Source organism: Wyeomyia smithii, chromosome 3 (genome assembly GCF_029784165.1).
Source record: "Wyeomyia smithii strain HCP4-BCI-WySm-NY-G18 chromosome 3, ASM2978416v1, whole genome shotgun sequence".
Lineage (NCBI taxonomy): Eukaryota > Metazoa > Arthropoda > Insecta > Diptera > Culicidae > Wyeomyia > Wyeomyia smithii.
In genome coordinates, this window is record NC_073696.1 from 28819026 (window position 1) to 28836582 (window position 17557).

General features: G+C 41.5%; 2 non-coding genes across 2 annotated transcripts; one reads left to right on the plus strand and one right to left on the minus strand.

Moving 5' to 3' along the window:
- Positions 1-2595: 2595 nt before the first annotated feature.
- On the minus strand, positions 2596-2667 carry Trnam-cau (transfer RNA methionine (anticodon CAU)). Its single transcript has one exon. It is a non-coding gene; the product is annotated as a tRNA-Met (tRNA).
- An 821-nt stretch (positions 2668-3488) lies between these two features.
- Positions 3489-3561, plus strand: Trnav-cac (transfer RNA valine (anticodon CAC)). The gene has a single exon. It is a non-coding gene; the product is annotated as a tRNA-Val (tRNA).
- Positions 3562-17557: the final 13996 nt, after the last annotated feature.

Genomic DNA, 17557 nt, shown 5'->3' on the forward strand with positions numbered 1-17557 from the left:
ACGTCGTTGCAGTCTCCCCGATAGCTGTGCGTATGCTGTACTAGCCGTCTTCGAGATGCGATGCGCCAAGCCCCTCCGCTGGCACTGTGGGAAGTACCGCTTCGAGCTGTTGCGCGTATTCCTCCGCAGTCTGGAGGTCCCGGAGCTGCTTGATGTTAAGCCTCGGGGTTTGACGATTTCGCGCATGGTATACGGTCGACAGTTTTGAGCGTAAAGTTAAGTATCCGCACCGCGATTGGTGTGTACGTTTGTAATGTCTGAGAAGAACCGGCCGTCGATGAGAGCATGGTCAATTTGGTTTGCTGTGCGTTGGTCAGGGGATCTTCAGGTGGTTTTGTGGATGTCCTTTCACGGGCAGAAGGTACTTCAGACTGCCAGTCCTCGGGAAGCTGCGAAGTCGACGCATCGCTGGCCGTTGTTGTTCGTCATGGTGTGCATGCTGTGCGGGCCGATCACCGGCTTGTACATTTCTTACCTACCGATCTGCGTGTTCATGTCCCCGATAACGATCTTGATGTCTCTACGCGAGCAGCTATCGTAGAGTTTCTCCAGTTGTGCGTGGAACGCTTTTTTCTCTACATCGGGTCTTCCTTCGTCGGGGCAGTGTACATTGAGGATAGTGTAGTTGTAAAACCGGCCTTCTATTCTCAACAAACACAATCAGTCGCTGATTGCTTACCACTTGATCACACGACTCTGCATCCTGCCCAGCACTATAAAGCCGGTACCCAGCTCATTGGATATGCCGCCGCTCTGGTAGTGCTGTGCCCTGCGGTCACAAATCCTCCGTACCTTCTATCCTTTTCGGCATAGCTTCTGGAGCGCAACGACATCGAAGTGGCAGGGTTCAAGCTGATCCAGCAGAATCCGGTCGCCAATCTACAGTTCCTTGTACCGAGCTTCCAATCGTCGTCCTTATTTCGTCGCCTAGGTCGTTGCCGATTGTTCCGGTCCGTATTCAATTCTTGATTGCTGCCTTACTAGGGCTGCGGATGCATAGTCTCGCGACGGGGCTGCCATTCTGGGTTTAGCTGGCAAGACAAATCTGATTCAATAGGAGGAGTCATAATTCGACTTGAGTTTGAGGAATAAAACGAAATTGTTTGATTACGGTTGGACTGTAATCTCAGAGAAAACAATTTAGACTTATGATAAATAACAAAAATATCTGGCATCTCTTATCGCTCGACCCAAACCGACAGTGGAACAGCGACAGCAGTGTTTGCAATGATGTCTTCCGCACTAGACGATGAGGGAATACAAAATAAGAAATTTAATTGCTAGTTGATACGAAATAGAAAAGAGCTGCACAAAGCGGAACGAACCAACACCAGAACAACGGAACACTTCGAAGTTGTCTTTAACTTCAGTAGTGGGAGACGATGGAACATGATATACGGGTCTCAAACTAGCTGTTGCGAGTTTTTCTTTTGTTTACGTTTCCAGGATGTGTATAGTCAAGTTGTGGGGAAGTAAGAAAGTTTTCCTATATACTTTTCACATGAGACTGTGATATGCTTGAAATTGATAACATTCGTGTAGTGCGCTTCGGTGGTTTTTATTACTAATTGTCCCACACTACATGACGATTCCTCTAGCGCGTGACATAGATTCTAGAAAAAAATGGTGCTCGAAGTTGGCTTAGTACAAAAAAAAAACTCGAGACTCAGGCATTCAACGTGCGCAAAATGAACAAACACAGACACAATCAAACTCGCAGCTGTAAACCAAAGCTTTATGCATCACATGTATTCTACCAAGCGCGGAAAATACGCACCATTTTCCGAACTAATATTTGTTTTATTTTTGCCACCCTCTCCCTAAAAGAGACTTTATGTTGTGTTGTGTTTGCTTCGTTACCGGGAAACAGGTCCATTCAGATGAACAATTACGAGAGCATATTTCGTTCCGTAATGACGGGATGTGGCTATGGGAAAAACATAATCGAAATGTGTTTTTCTTGATGGGCACTTTTTCGAAGCTAAATTACCTTTGAATGACAACGCGGAAGTGAACGTGGAAGTGATGCTAAATGAGAACGGAGGGGTGTAGGAAATTGTGTATGACTTTATTTCCTCGAATGTATTTCATTTAGCCATGAAAATATTTAGGGTATTTTAACAAAAGATGGGACTAATAAAAATATGTGCAGGTTTCGATTTTTTACTATTCATTAATATTGAAATTGTAATTGAATCTTTTAGATTAAAATGATTTCGATTAAAAGAAACATAGATTTATCACATATATCTGACTAAAAAGTTCATTTCCTTAATTCACAATCCGACCTCAGAATTCGAAAGAAATAATTTTATTATACAAATAATTCTCTAGTCCACAGCCAATAGAAGTACGGTAAAATACAAAATATGAACTCGACATTGGAAACCTAAAATGAAAAACTTCTATATCCGTTATCCAGAGCTCAATATACAAGTCCTGAAGTTCAATTCCTTTCCAAGTATTGAATACCCAGAAACCCAGGTATCAAAAACTTGGAGTTTTTAGTCTTAAATCGAGGAATAGAGTAAGCGATAATCATAAATGATAAGCTGAAGGATGGATTAGATTGAAGCGAAGCAAAATAACTTGTGTTAGCAGAACGTAGTTTCGATCTACGGACCTCTGGGTTATGGGCCCAGCACGCTTCCACTGCGCCACTCTGCTGCATACACCAGTGAGAACTTTTTTTCCTCAATTACTTGCATCCATTTCTCCATCATCCATTTCTCCAAGCTCATATTTATTATTGCGGAACGGATATCGAAAAATGATTGTTGATCACGATACAATGATGTACAGTGCTCCGATCGAAGTTTGGCAGGCAGTGGAACGGGATTTTGCGTTGGTTTATTTGTTATTATTGATTTACCAGTAGTAGGTAAGATGGTTAATGTTTTGTGAATTTCAAGCGGGGACTAAAATTCTTTCAGTCCAACGTAAAAGCTTCAACGGAACACAATAAGCCGTGATAGGCTTTATGCATTGTATATCTGACACATTACAACTGGCTCTAATCCAACGAAATAATAGCGATGCTAATTTTCGCTTGTTGCGTTGGCCGCTCGATTTGGTGACATGTTCCTAGCAACGCTCTTCCTAACCTTCAAATATAACCTCAAATCTCTCCCCGATTGACCAGCATCCGTGTTTTGAGCAGCACCTAAATATGTCACCACGGTTCATCGCAATTAGTGTCTCATCTAGCTCGACCCGGAATAAACCCTTCCGGCGGGAAATCAACATATAGTGCGCTATGTGAAGTGCCTACACACGGATTTGACTTGCAGCAGCCCACATGAAAATTGTTTCATTTGCGGTGGGCGACATCGTGATCTTTTGACAGGACGAACCAAACAGCAGTAAGGTAATAACACCCAAACGAGCAAAGAGAAAAATCAAGTGGTTGGTTAGTGGAAATTTTGCTTTTGAGGGACACATTTTTGTTATTTTAATGACAACAAATCATGTTTTATTTACTTCGACAGGTTTCCGTAGTGTAGTGGTTATCACGTCTGCTTCACACGCAGAAGGTCCCCAGTTCGAACCCGGGCGGAAACAATCTCTCCATTTCTTTTTTATGTCCCTTCAATTAATAATTATCGTTCATTAGATTAGAGAATAAAGGTCACGACGTAGGATTTAATTTTCTCACATAGCAACCTAGTTGATCTATGAATGTAGGGAAGTTTCAACCGAAAAATATATTTATATACCAACTATAGACAGGTTATTTTCGCCTAGGATGGAACAAAACCCCCGTAACGAAGGTAAAATTTAGTATGGCAGCACACAGCTCGGTAAAAGTTGCCACGGAAATTTACCGGAGGCGCTCATGATGCGGCGCTGGATTGTGTCCTGTTTTTTTTGTGCACTTTTCACTACTGTTCTTACACTGTTGCAGTTCGCCAGTATCACCGCCACCTGTCGCGTTTTCTCCCGGGGTGAGAAAAGACTTTATTTATAGTGGAAGAACCAGAAAAACTAATTTAGTCTGAAGTTTTTTTACGGTCGTTCAGTCTATTGCTACACTCTTCGCAGTAAGACGTCGGATTTGTGCGGATCCTCCTCGGGCAATCCAGCACAGACCGGGCCGGTGGTGGTGCAATACGATGAACTTCCTTCCGCCAGGTGCCCCAGTTGCGCGGGTGTTTTGACGTTGACTAACGTCTATATCGAAGTTAGGCCCCTGAATTTGAAAATCTAGTAATTCAACCAAGGAAAACCAGAGAAAAGTGGTCAGGTTTTGAGCGCTTATTTTGCAGTCATCTATAATCTGGTTTTCGAGGTTTTGGCATCAATCGATCAGAAATTCTTTTACGGTTACATTTATGTAACCAAAACAAACTTTTGTTTGAGATACACTATTGAAAAATTGGTAATTAATATCGATTGTCTAAATCATACCGCGCAGCCAATCACTACCTCTCTTCCCAAGCACAGTCGACACTAACGGATACAATCGATCTGACTTTGTTGTTATTGTTGTTGTCACTTTCTGTTTCCGATGTTTATGCTGCTGCTAGCGGAAAAAACCTTGCAAATATGCATTTTTTTGTTGGTGTTAATATTACGACAGCGGCCGGCGCCCCATAATTCTGATTCCAAAACCGCACCAGTGACATGCGGACGCTAGGTGATAGCAGCTGAAAGGAGGAAATACAAAATAGTACCGGTCATCTCGTGCCGGTTTCACCCGTTATGCTGGTGGCTTTAGTAGTAAATGGCTACTGCAAAACACTTAAATGGCTGGAATTCTGGACGGACTAACCAGGAAACTATAATCGGCAACTGGCACCTTTTGTTGCCTCGAAATTTTGGTACAGAAGCGGCTAATTGAATTTTCTGTTTTACCAAATGCTGCTGCTAGCGGAAAAAACCTTGCAAAAATGCATGTTTGTGTTGGTGTTAATATTACGACAGCGGCCGGCGCAGCTTTCAAGAAACATTTGTCTCTACCATTCCATCATCTTTGTAGCCCCGCCTTCTTTCAAATTATCTGACGAAGCCTTGGTATAAAACGTATCGTTCGAACATTTCACCCCATTAGTTTCACTACTAAACCGTACCGGATACATACGGACGCTCGGTGTTAGCAGCTAAAAGGAGGAAAAACAAAATAGTAACGGTCATCTCGTGCCGGTTTGACACGTGATGCTGGTGGCTACTGCAAAATACTAAAATGGCTGGAATTCTGGACGGAAACCAGTAAACAAGAAATCGGCAACTGGCACCTTTTGGTGTCTCGCAGTTTTATAATAGAAGCGGTTAGTTGAATTTATGTTTTACAATTTCTGTTGCTAGCGGAAAAAAAACCTTGCAAAAATGCATGTTTATGTTGATGTTAATTTCACGACAGCGCTAGGTGTTAGCAGCTGAAAGGAGGAAAGACAAAATAGTACCGGTCATCTCGTGCCGGTTTCACCCGTTATGCTGGTGGCTGTTAGTAATAAATGGCTACTGCAAAATACTAAAATGGCTGGAATTCTGGACGAGAATAATCGGAAACTGGTACCTTTTGGAGCCTCGAAATTTTGTTACAGAAGTTTTGTAAAAGAAGCGTTACAATTCCCTCTACCATTTGCTTCAATGGAATATTTTTTTTTTTTTTTAAGAATACGGTAGTCAACGTCATGCGGTCGTGTCTTGAATACCACCCTCCTACTTTTTTTCTAATGAGATTGGATCCGGAGAAAGCCGATACTCGCCGTCGGGTGCAGCGCAAGCTTTCAAGTTAGCTTTCTCTTAGCTGTTTACACCTTCAGATTGTTTTCACTCCATTATTCTTGCCTTTATTTTCCCGCTTGGAAGCTGGTTTAAACCACCGGATTAGCAGGCTGGTGAACCTAATTGAAAACATATTTATGGCTTTGCTCTTCGGGTCGGCTGGATTTATGGTTTTCATTCTGCTCATTATTTCTTGTCACTCGCGGCTGATCCGCTGCTGGCTGCTTACGGTTTACGGGCTGAGGAGTCTTTGAAGCAGAGCTAATTTGGGTTGAATTTTTGATTTACTAATTGGAAAGTTAATCTTAACAAACATACATATTTTGAATTGCAAATCACGATGTCTAAACATTAATTAGCTATTGGCTATTATTCGTTTGATGTTTTTCAAAACCTTCGCCTTTATTCCATAGAAAAAGAAGGCCCTATTTTTAGGAAATGAAACTACAGTGCGAGCATCTGTTCACTTACATGTTTACATCTTTGATTGATTGATTGATTTTTATTATAGAGCCTTTAACCTGAGGGGTCATTCAGCTCTTAATGTTTACATCTATTGATTCAAAAGTTATAAGAACATGATAATTCTACAAAATATGTCATAGAGAGTCCGGTGCAAAGTTGGGCTGGACCAGAACGGAGCTCTCTGGACCGGGTAATGTTTCCGGAATCTGGAAAAGTCCGGTTATAAATCAAACTCAACGTTGTTTAAATCACAAGCAGCAAACTTACAGGTTTCTTCATTTGCATTTCTATGAATGTGCGTAATTTCAATCCAAGTAATGAGCCGATGCGGAACAGAGTGGCTTATGTGCCAACGAGCAAATTTTTCAGGAGGCAATTTTCGAAAAATCTCTGAATAAATTCTGTTTAACGGATTCTTTCAAACAAAATGTTATGAAGTGGTTTAACATGGGAATAATTTATTGCGAAATAAGTGATATTATCTTACCAATGTACATAGACCACTCTGACTTCATATATATTTCACTGGAATCCTCGAATCGTTTCGGAACAGAGTGGTTTATGTACACAAAACTAGTAAAAGACAAAGAAAACGACGGTAACTCGTATAAAATAGCTAGTGTCACATGTTACATGAATAGGGATACCATCCGTCCTGATTGAGCAGGACATGTCCTGATTTTGGAGTCCTATTTGGGCGTCCTAATTTATTTTTTGACGTTGGACTAACGTCTATATCGAAGTTAGGCACCTGAATTTGAAAATCTATTAATTCAACCGGGGAAAACCAGGGAAAAGTGGTCAGGTTTTGAGCGCTTATATATCAGTCATTTCTTTTCAGAATTTCGAGGTTTTGGTATCAACCGATCAGAAATACTTTTACGGTTGAATTTATGTAACAAAAATAACCTATTGTTCGAGATACACTATTGAAAAATTGATAAATCACATCGATTGTCTAAATCATACCGAGCAACCAATCACCACCTCTCTTCACAAGCACAGTCGACACTAACGGATACAACCGATCTGACTTTGTAAACAGTCTCACAGCTTTCAACCAATAACGAGCTCGCTTTCGGTAGCTGCAACAGGTGTTTCAACACCGTTTTAAAATGCTTCTTTTATCATTACCACTGAACAGATTCTAAACACCAATGGCTTGATTGATGGGGGAAATATTGCGCAAGATTGTCATATAGTAATTTAAATATGTTTTCGATACTAAACTAGTTAAAAGTTGTGTTAAAAGTCGTGCACATTCAACCAATCACAAGCTCGCTTCTTGTTTGCTCGCGGGTGGATTTTTGCTTTGGGCTATATAATAGCCTGTGTCGTCTCATAGCAGACATCAGTTAACAAGTGAAAGGCCACCAGGCCGGTCTTGTATAATCAGCAGCGGTGGCTGATTCCAGCGGCCAAACTGAGCTGCAGCAGAACCAGAGCGGTGGTATCAGGCAGCAGTGGCGGAGGTAGTGGGAAGCTGCATTTCTTCATTCAGCTCGGTGCTCCTTCGATCTGAGTTGGACCCCACCAGCGGTAATCCAATTCAGATATCGTTGGGTGAAAACGTTGGGTGTGTGTGCAGTGTGCACATATAGCGTATGTGCATCTGTATTGCTATGCCATTTGCAATGATAGGGATGGCGCTGTTGCGTGTGTATGGCTAGCTATAGCGTGTGTAAGACACTAGCATGTGTAGCATATTATGGCTATTGCGTGTATATCTTCAGCGTGTGTACGGATAGTTATAGCTTGTGTGTGGATAGCTGCTGCGTGTGTAATGATTAGTTATAGCGTATGTATGGATAGTAATAGCACATGGTTGGATAGCTTATGCGTGTGTATAGATAGTTGTATCGGATGTATGGAAAGGATTAGCGTGTGTATGGATAGCTATAGCTACAGCGTGTGTATGAATAGTTTTAACGCGTGTTTAGATAGTTATAGCATGTGTGTGAATAACTATAGCGGGTGTTTATCGAAGATTATTATTGTCATTGAAAATATTAAAACGTCTTAACGAACACCGTTGTGAATTTGATTTTACAGCAGCGATTCTAACTTCTTCAGCCAGTCTTTATTCATCGAGGAAAAATTACTACCTATGAATGATCAACACTTATTTACTAGAAATTTGATTTAGATCAAAACGGGTTCTTTTGAGTATCATAAATTATTGGTAAAAAGAGTTGCAAGTTTTCTCAATGAGCATTCATTAAATTTTCGTGTTTGTTTCTCGGTGCGCGGTTTTGATTTTGTTTCTCGCACACAGAGAAAGAAACAAACTTGTCGCTATCGTGAAAAATAACAAAACAATTAGAAATGCTCTAAATCACAACTGAAGAAGTTAAGATATTTTCCTGTCACTCGCCCAAACCTTGATAACAACTACCGAAAAACGTGTGATTGAGCTCTTGCTATATTGAGTTATTGAACCAAACGTTTTTTTTTTTTTCAAATACATGAAGTTATATGCTGGGCTGGAACTAACCTAGCATGAGTTTTATCGATTAAATGTCAAACAATTTTCAAATTTAAAATTTTCGGTTGAATCGTTCGGGCTCCAATTTCAGATAGTTTCGTAAAGTTTGCTTTTTGCTTAGATAGGAAAATTTTACCAATTCGCTCAATTAAATGATTGTCTTGGTAGTGCAGCAAACAAAGGGTTGATTCGAATATGTATGAAATGACAGTGATTAAATAAAAGATATCCATTCTTTTAGTATATATTATTATTTATAACGTTCTAACGTCTCAGCATTCAGAAATGCACTGTTAGATAAAATTGCAGCAAATACTAGAGTTGCAATTCTCTCTATTATTTTTTTTTTTCTTCACATAACATTTATTTGACACGGCACAAATACAATTTAATGTTTAACGGCGCCAATTATATCTGATGACTTAAAAACTAAAGCAAATTTTTTATCCTCGCTGCCGACTACGAGCTGAAATTAAGTCTAACTTAAAACTAGCATGGGATTTCCAATCAGTGTTTTGTTGTTCAATGGTCGTCTGATAATCGTCGAATGGCATGTATGGATTCGTTCTGCTGAGCCACGATGTCGTGAGTTGGGACAGAGGCTCGTAGTCCTTGGGTCCTGGTTCTATTGTGCGGGGTCTGGTTGCTGGTTTTGTGCTTAAGGTTCAAACGTGTTCTTGTCGTTTTGTTGGGTGTAGACGGAGGGGAACGGGACTAGACTGGGGCGTGGATGGATTTCAGGAAAACGTATATAAGGGACATGTAGGATAGGTCACGGCTCGCCAAGACATCACGAACAGGAACAGCCGGCTGTCTATCCTCGGCCTGCAGGGAAGCTATTAATTTAGACCTGGCGTCACGGTGTACAGGGCATGACCAAACCACATGCTCTATGTCGTGATAACCTTCACCACAGGCACAGATACCACTTTCCCCGAGCCCAACACGACGGAGGAGCGCGTCAAATCTATAGTGATTGGACATAAGCCGGGACATCACGCAAATGAAATCCCGACCTACATCCAACCCCTTGAACCACGGGTTCGTCGATACTTTGGGGATTATGGAATGTAACCACCTTCCCAATTCCCCTCTGGTCCAAGCATTTTGCCAACTGATGACGTATTCTGACGTACAAGTGCGAAAAATTCATTAAAGGCAATTGGTCTTTCATAAATATCACCGTTTGTTGCGCCCACCTTAGCCAAAGAGTCCGCTTTCTCATTACCCGGTATCGAACAGTGAGAAGGGACCCACGCTAAGGTAATCTGAGTAGATTTTTCGGATAAAGCACTCAGATGTTCCCGTATTTTCCCCAGGAAATACGGAGAGTGCTTAACATCTTTCATCGATCGGAGAGCCTCAATGGAACTGAGACTGTCCGTAAAGATGAAATAATGGTCCGTGGGCATTTTTTCGATAATCCCTAGGGTGTACTGAATTGCAGCTAATTCTGCGACGTAAACAGAAGCAGGATTATCGAGCTTATGGGAGACGGTTAAATTGTTATTGAAGATACCGAAGCCAGTGGACCCATCAAGAAGTGATCCGTCAGTGTAGTACATATTGTCGCAGTTGATGTTTCGATATTTATTGGAAAAAATTTTAGGGATCTGCTGCACGCGTAAATGATCCGGGATTCCACGAGTTGCTTCTATCATGGATGTATCGAAAAACACAGTAGAATCAGAAGTATTTGATAAGTCGACACGATTTGGAATATTCGAAGAAGGGTTAATATTTTGGGACATGTGATTGAAATACAATGTCATGAAACGGGTTTGAGAATTAAGTTCGATTAACCTTTCAAAATTTTCAATCACGGGACGGTTCAAGACCTCACATTTGATTAGAATACGAGAAGACAGGCTCCAGAAGCGGTTTTTCAATGGTAGTACTCCAGCTAAAACCTCCAAACTCATCGTATGTGTGTTTGCTGCGGAGCGGAAGCAGAAACACCCGTATTCAATAACAGACAATATCGTTGTTTGGTAAAGCCTTATAAGGTCTCCTGGATGGGCTCCCCACCATTGTCCGGTTATTGTACGAAGAAAATTCACTCTTTGTTGACATTTTTTCATCAGATACCTCACGTGACAACCCCAGGTGCCTTTAGAGTCGAACCAGACACCAAGATATTTGTGTACCAAAACCTGAGAAATCGTTTTACCCATTAATTGTGTTTGAAGCTGAGCAGGTTCATGCTTCCTAGAAAAAACTACTATCTCAGTCTTCTCCGGAGAGAATTCGATACCTAGCTGTAAAGCCCAAGCAGACAAATTGTCCAAGGTATCTTGCAATGGTCCTTGCAAATCGGCAGCTTTGGCTCCTGTAACAGAGATTACACTGTCGTCTGCAAGTTGTCTTATCGTGCATGAATTTGCCAGACATTCGTCGATGTCATTTACATAAAAGTTGTAAAGAAGGGGGCTTAAACATGAGCCCTGGGGAAGACCCATGTAGCTAATGCGAAAAGTTGCCAAATCGCCATGCGTAAAATGCATGTGCTTTTCGGACAACAAATTGTGCAAAAAATTGTTCAAAATTGGAGAAAATCCTTGTCGGTGAAGTTTACCCGAAAGAATGTCAATAGAAACGGAATCAAAAGCCCCCTTAATGTCCAAGAACGCAGACGCCATTTGTTCTTTACGAGCATACGACAGTTGGATATCTGTTGAAAGCAACGCAAGACAATCATTTGTCCCTTTGGCACGGCGGAAGCCAAATTGAGTTTCTGATAGTAGACCATTTGATTCGACCCAGTGGTCTAAACGACGGAGTATCATTTTTTCCATCAATTTCCGGATACAGGATAGCATTGCAATCGGCCTATAAGAGTTGTGATTAGAAGCTGGTTTCCCTGGTTTTTGGATGGCGATCACCTTCACTTGCCTCCAATCCTGCGGTACAATGTTTTGCTCCAGGAACTTATTGAACAAGTTCAACAAGCGCCTCTTGGCATTGCCGGGTAGATTCTTCAACAAGTTGAATTTGATTCTATCTAATCCAGGCGCGTTATTGTTACAGGACAGGAGGGCAACTGAAAATTCTGCCATCGTAAAAGGTGATTCTATCGCGTCGTGGCCCGGAGACGCATCGCGAACAATATTTTGCTCAGGAACAGAGTCCGGACATACTTTCCTGGCAAAATCAAATATCCACCTACTTGAAGACTCCTCGCTTTCGTTGACCGTTACGCGATTCCGCATTCTTCGGGCTGTGTTCCAAAGAGTGCTCATCGATGTCTCCCTCGACGTCTCGTTCACGAACCGACGCCAATATCCACGTTTCTTTGCTTTAGCCAAGCTTTTAAGCTTGGTATCAAGCTCCGAATACCGTAAATAGTCGCCAGGTATACCTCCCGTCTGGTAGGCCTTAAACGCGTCGGATCTTTGCGTGTAGACATCGGAGCACTCTTGGTCCCGGGAGGCCGTTCTATGATCGTTACGCCGGGATATTTCTTCGTTTGGGCTTGCAACGCGGCGTCGAGAATCAAGCCCGCGAGGAGGTTGTATTCTTCAAGTGGTGAATGATGTTGAATCGACTCGACCGCTTTTGAAATCATTTCCTCGTATAACTTCCAATCGACATTTCGTGTGAGGTCATACGGAATGTCAATTGGTCGCATGCGAGTTGACCCGTTAGTATTTAAAATAAGAATAGGCAGATGGTCGCTACCGTGAGGATCGAGGATTACCTTCCATGTGCAATCCAACCGTAGCGACGTCGAACATAAGGATAGATCCAAAGCGCTTGGGCGCGCTGGAGGTTTCGGGATACGTGTCATTTCACCGTTGTTTAAAATAGTCATGTCGAAGTCATCGCAAAGGTTATAGATTAAAGAGGAGCGGTTATCATTGTATGGGGAACCCCAAGCCACGCCATGAGAGTTGAAGTCTCCCAAAATCGAACGTGGCGAGGGAAGAAGTTCTATTAAATCAAAGAGCAGCCGTTGCCCAACCTGTGCTCTGGGGGAATATATATTGAGGCAATACAAAGCTCTTTACCTTGTATTGTCATTTGACATGCGACAACTTCGATGCCTGGAATCGAGGGGAGGTTAATACGATAGAAAGAATAGCACTTTTTAATCCCTAAAAGTACTCCATATGGGGTGTCTCGATCAAGGCGAATAATATTAAAATCATGGAAGTTGAGATCAATATTTGAAGTAAGCCAAGTTTCACAAAGGGAAAATGCATCGCATTTGTTTTTATTTATCAAAACTTTAAACGAATCAATTTTTGGTAAAATACTTCTACAATTCCACTGTAAGACAGAGATAGAATCCTTCATATACGCAGTTGAATTAGGCATCGAAGGATACAATCGCTGCAAGGAGAGGCCATTGGGCAGTCAACTGCTTCAAAAATGATCTAACTGTTGGGAGGAATGCTGTAAGAAAAATTTTAATTGGATCGGGTACATTGAAAGTTTCAAAAATCCAGTCCACAATGTCAGAAAATTTCACTAATCCAGAGTTTGTTTCATCAACTGGGAGTGTAAAAGGAGCAACTGGGGTTTTAGATGTTCCTGGCAGTGCTGGGAACTCCTTCTGGGACTTTAAATTTGCCAGCCCAGGAGGAGTTTGCTTCGGTTTTTCCGCAGCACTGTTTGGTTTGTTTGTAACTTTCATTTCACTTTGAGAAATCTTAGGACCTTTTCTGGGAAGTTTAGGAGAGGAAATATTTTTCCTCTTTCTAGACTCCCCAGGATTGGCGTAAGATGCTCCCGCTGGTGAATCGTCAGAATCGGTTTCATCAGAGGACAACAGATCGAAGGGGTTCGAAGTAACGGGAGAAGTGGTAACGGTCTTCTTCAGCATGTCAGCGTAGGAACGCTTTGAACGCTCTTTGAGAGACCGTTTTATTTTATCCCTGCGCTGCATGTACACCGCACATGTCGAGAGCTCATGCAGATTTTCTCCGCAGTGAATACACTTTTCAGCGTTAACACTGCAAGAATCTTCCGCATGAGACTCCCCACACTTGCCACAACGTGCCTTATTGCAGCAGTAGGCGGCTGTATGGCCTAACTGCTTGCAATTCAGGCAGTTCATGACGCGGGGCACGTAGAGCCTCACAGGGAGACGAACCCGGTGGATCGAGACGTGGCTTGGTAGTGCAGACCCGGCGAACGTAACTCGAAACGAGTCTGACGGAGTGTATACTGTTTTGCCACCGATGATCGATGCTGACCGCAATTGCTTGCAGTCGAGCACCTTTACTTCGGGACACGTTTTGTTCTTAAAGCACCCTTTGGCACTTTGCAGTATACACTCGACGGACAGACTCGAATCGGTTATGACACCGTCGATCTCCACGTCTCGTGCGGGTATGTAAACGCGATACTCGCGTGTGAAGAGCTCAGAGCAAGCTATTTCGTTGGCCTCTTTCAGGTTACCGACCACGACACGGAGCTTGTTAGGCCGGACCTTGGAAATTTCGGTCACGCCCTTGTACTCCTTCATCAGGTCTTTAGAAATCTGCAAGAGGTTCAACTTTTTCGATTTCGGTCCTGCCTTTGGCCGAAAATAAACAGTATAGCTGCCCTGGGCTCCGTCAGGGTAAAGCCTGGGGCGAGGGGGGACTGAAGAATGAACAGGGGAGGGGGTAACAGAAGGGTCAGGGTCAGAGGGGTTCGGGGATGGTGGCGCGGGAGGCGAGGGATCTACATCCATCGCGCTAAGTCTAGCGCACTAGCGCTGACAAGAACACGTACCTTTTTATTTCTCCCTTCCAGTAAGGTTGGTTGTCCGATCGTTCGAAGTAGCAGCCGTTACAGCCAGCAGCACCAATACAGCAGCACCAAACAGCCACCAGCAGCGAGCCAGGTGTGAGATCACTCCACACAGCGATACAACTCGCTGACACTGATGGCTTCTTCTTTTTCCTCGTTTGTGTCTCGTCCACTGCTGTAGCACAATCCAGCCAGCAGCCAAATCGGCTTACGCACCAGCTGGCAGTCACGATGCGAAACAGTTGCACAAAGGCACGACCTTGAACCCGGATTTATTTCACTCGACCAGGCAAACGATGCCAACACTTGTTCACACGTCTTTTGTTTTATACTCTATCGGACCGATCACCAAACACGTCCAGTACTGATGCGTGTTCGGCACAGAATGGTCTCTATTATTTGTTTTAATGGAATATAAGAATACCGTAGTTCAACGTCATGCGGTCGTGTTCTGAATACCACCCTCCTACTTTTTATATTTTAGCATTTGTCCTGATTTTCTGGAGATATTTATCTTTCTGGTGTGGCAATGAGCAGAATTTTTCAAAATTGCTCAATAAGTGTTTTCGATTCCAGGTCCCAATGCTCACTGCGATCGAAGTTTTTCATTGGTTGAATCTCACTAGAGTAATAAGACGAATCTCTAACGCGTTGACCGTTACCATTTAGCATCTGGCATTTGTTAAGTTTAAGTTGAAACAGTTTACGTGTGTTGAATGTTTGAAGTATCTACTAATGCGTAATAATTCAAAGTGGTTTGATGAAAGTGGATCGTCAGAGATACACTCAGATTTTTTACTATTTATTTTTTAGGTATTTTTCTACACGGATTTTCGAATTCACGGTTTTTTTACGCGGATTTTTAAATCGAAGGATTTTCAAATTACGCGTTTTTATACGCGGATTTTTTTATTAACTCGTTTTTCCTCGAGGTACGTATCCTCGCGTAGAAAAAAACTGAGTAAATCGAATATTACGAGTTATATTTGCTCATACTTCGAAGAATAGAATAACTTAGACAAATTTGTGCCCAGAAAGATGTCCTGATTTCTAACTTCGAACAGATGGTATCCCTATACATGAAAGACATAGCATGTCAAATGTAACATGTCACGTGTAACGTTACATGTTACGCAACATGTTACATATTACATGATATTTCACATGTTACTTTTCGTGTTACATTACGAGTAACATGTTACAAATCACGTGTGACATGTTACAAGACCAGTAATATGTTGCTTATCACATGTAATCGATTTATGTACATAAACCACTCTGTTCCGAATCAGAATGGCCATTCTGTCAATTTTGAATATCACTAGAACTTAGCATGGCCTGTTGACAATTGGCATTTTCCCCAAGTGCTATTATGTAAAACTTAAATTAAAAATCTTCAAACACTCGCTACTCGCTAAATCAGTGCAGCAGTTAAAAAATAATGAAAAAATATGAAAAAGTTGAATTAAGAACAAATTCGAAAACTTGACGAAAGACGTCAGTCGATTAGGGATAAGTTTCGTGAAGCTCTAATGATCAGGAGATCATCTATTTTGAAAATCATGACTCCTCGTCAACAACGAGAGAGTAAAAAAGAGCAAATTCAAATAATTATTGACATGATATTTATTCTTAAAAAGAAACATGTTGGCAAATTTACAACGATTTTTGCAAGTTTTCATTTCTACAAAATGCACTGATTTTAGTTAATGCACTCTATAAAATTTTCAATGAGTAAAAAGATTTATTTTTCGCAGCTGAGTACAGGTTCGACTCGATTATCCGGAGACTCAATTATCAGGAATTTTATTTTTCTAGTGTTCGTTTTTATTACGAACTTTTTGTATTAACTTGTGTTCTAAACATGGACAATAGTTAAAATATCAAAATTCCTATCAAAATTACTTACTGATTATTACAAAGTATAGCAAGTTTTGTAAGAATTTTGGCAGAAAAAGATCAGAATTAGTTAGAACGTACAAATGTATTGTTAATTGAATGACAAATTTTGCTACGATCATGCTTAAAAAACACTTTTGAACATTCAAGTGGATGATAACCGAATTTGATATAATTCTGTACTTTTTATCTTTCTGGCATATCAAGAATATTACAGGCTTCGTTATTTCATTCAAGTTCAGATATGTATGTGTTACCCGTTTGTTATAATCGTTTGATCGGGATAAGTGAAAATAATCAGCGACAGCGACAACAGCAGTCGTCCTCCCTTAGCAGCAGCACTAGCAGTGCAGTGAATACCAGCGATGCCGGAAAGCGGCCACAGCTGTGGCGTAGCAATGGATAGCACACTAGTTGCAGCGGATTCCAGCAACGATAGCAGCTGGGCCAGCTGATGCAGGGACAGTGGATACTAATGGCAGTGTATAGCGGTCACAACTGTGGCATGGCTATGGATGGCGCACTAGTTGCAGCGGATCTCAGCATCGATAGCGGCTGATGCAGTGAGGTACTTTAGTGAAATGCAGTCTCTGTGCGATAGCGGGCACTAGTAAATGCATTCAATGAAAAGTTGACTCATTTTGACAACACGTGAGCCGTCTAGTTTTGAGTGTTATATCAGCATTTCACTTTTTACTTCATTACAACAAATACTTTGTTCGCACTGTCAATAATAACGCAAAGATGTAATCGGCATCTTATCCGATACTAAATTGAACAACAAATTGTCCTTTTCGGTATGAAATAAAAACCTAATGATTAAAGCGTTAATGTTTTCTCTTGCGTTAATTTACATTTTCAAATTTGTTAAAGTTATAAATTTTACATTGTTTCCGTGTCTCAGAACGTACTGAATTGTCTTTTCCTTTAGTCATGAGTACGACATCCGAAAAAATTTCATCTCAAAATTTAAAAATTGTCAAGCCCTAACCATGACAAGCAACTTACTATGTTATTGAAAATGGTCAATTCTTGTTGAAGCGTAAAATTCGATTGATCTGATTAGTCAACGTTTATTTACTACGGGTTATCTTTCTTGTAAAAGTATTCTACTTCAACCTTGCGGTCGTGGCTTTGCACACAACCCTCCTGTTTTTCCAGTTTGTAGCTGTTAATAGGGTTTCGGCTCCATTCTCGTCAGGTTTATCCAATTATTCTCTGGGGGGTTAATGAAAAGATAGA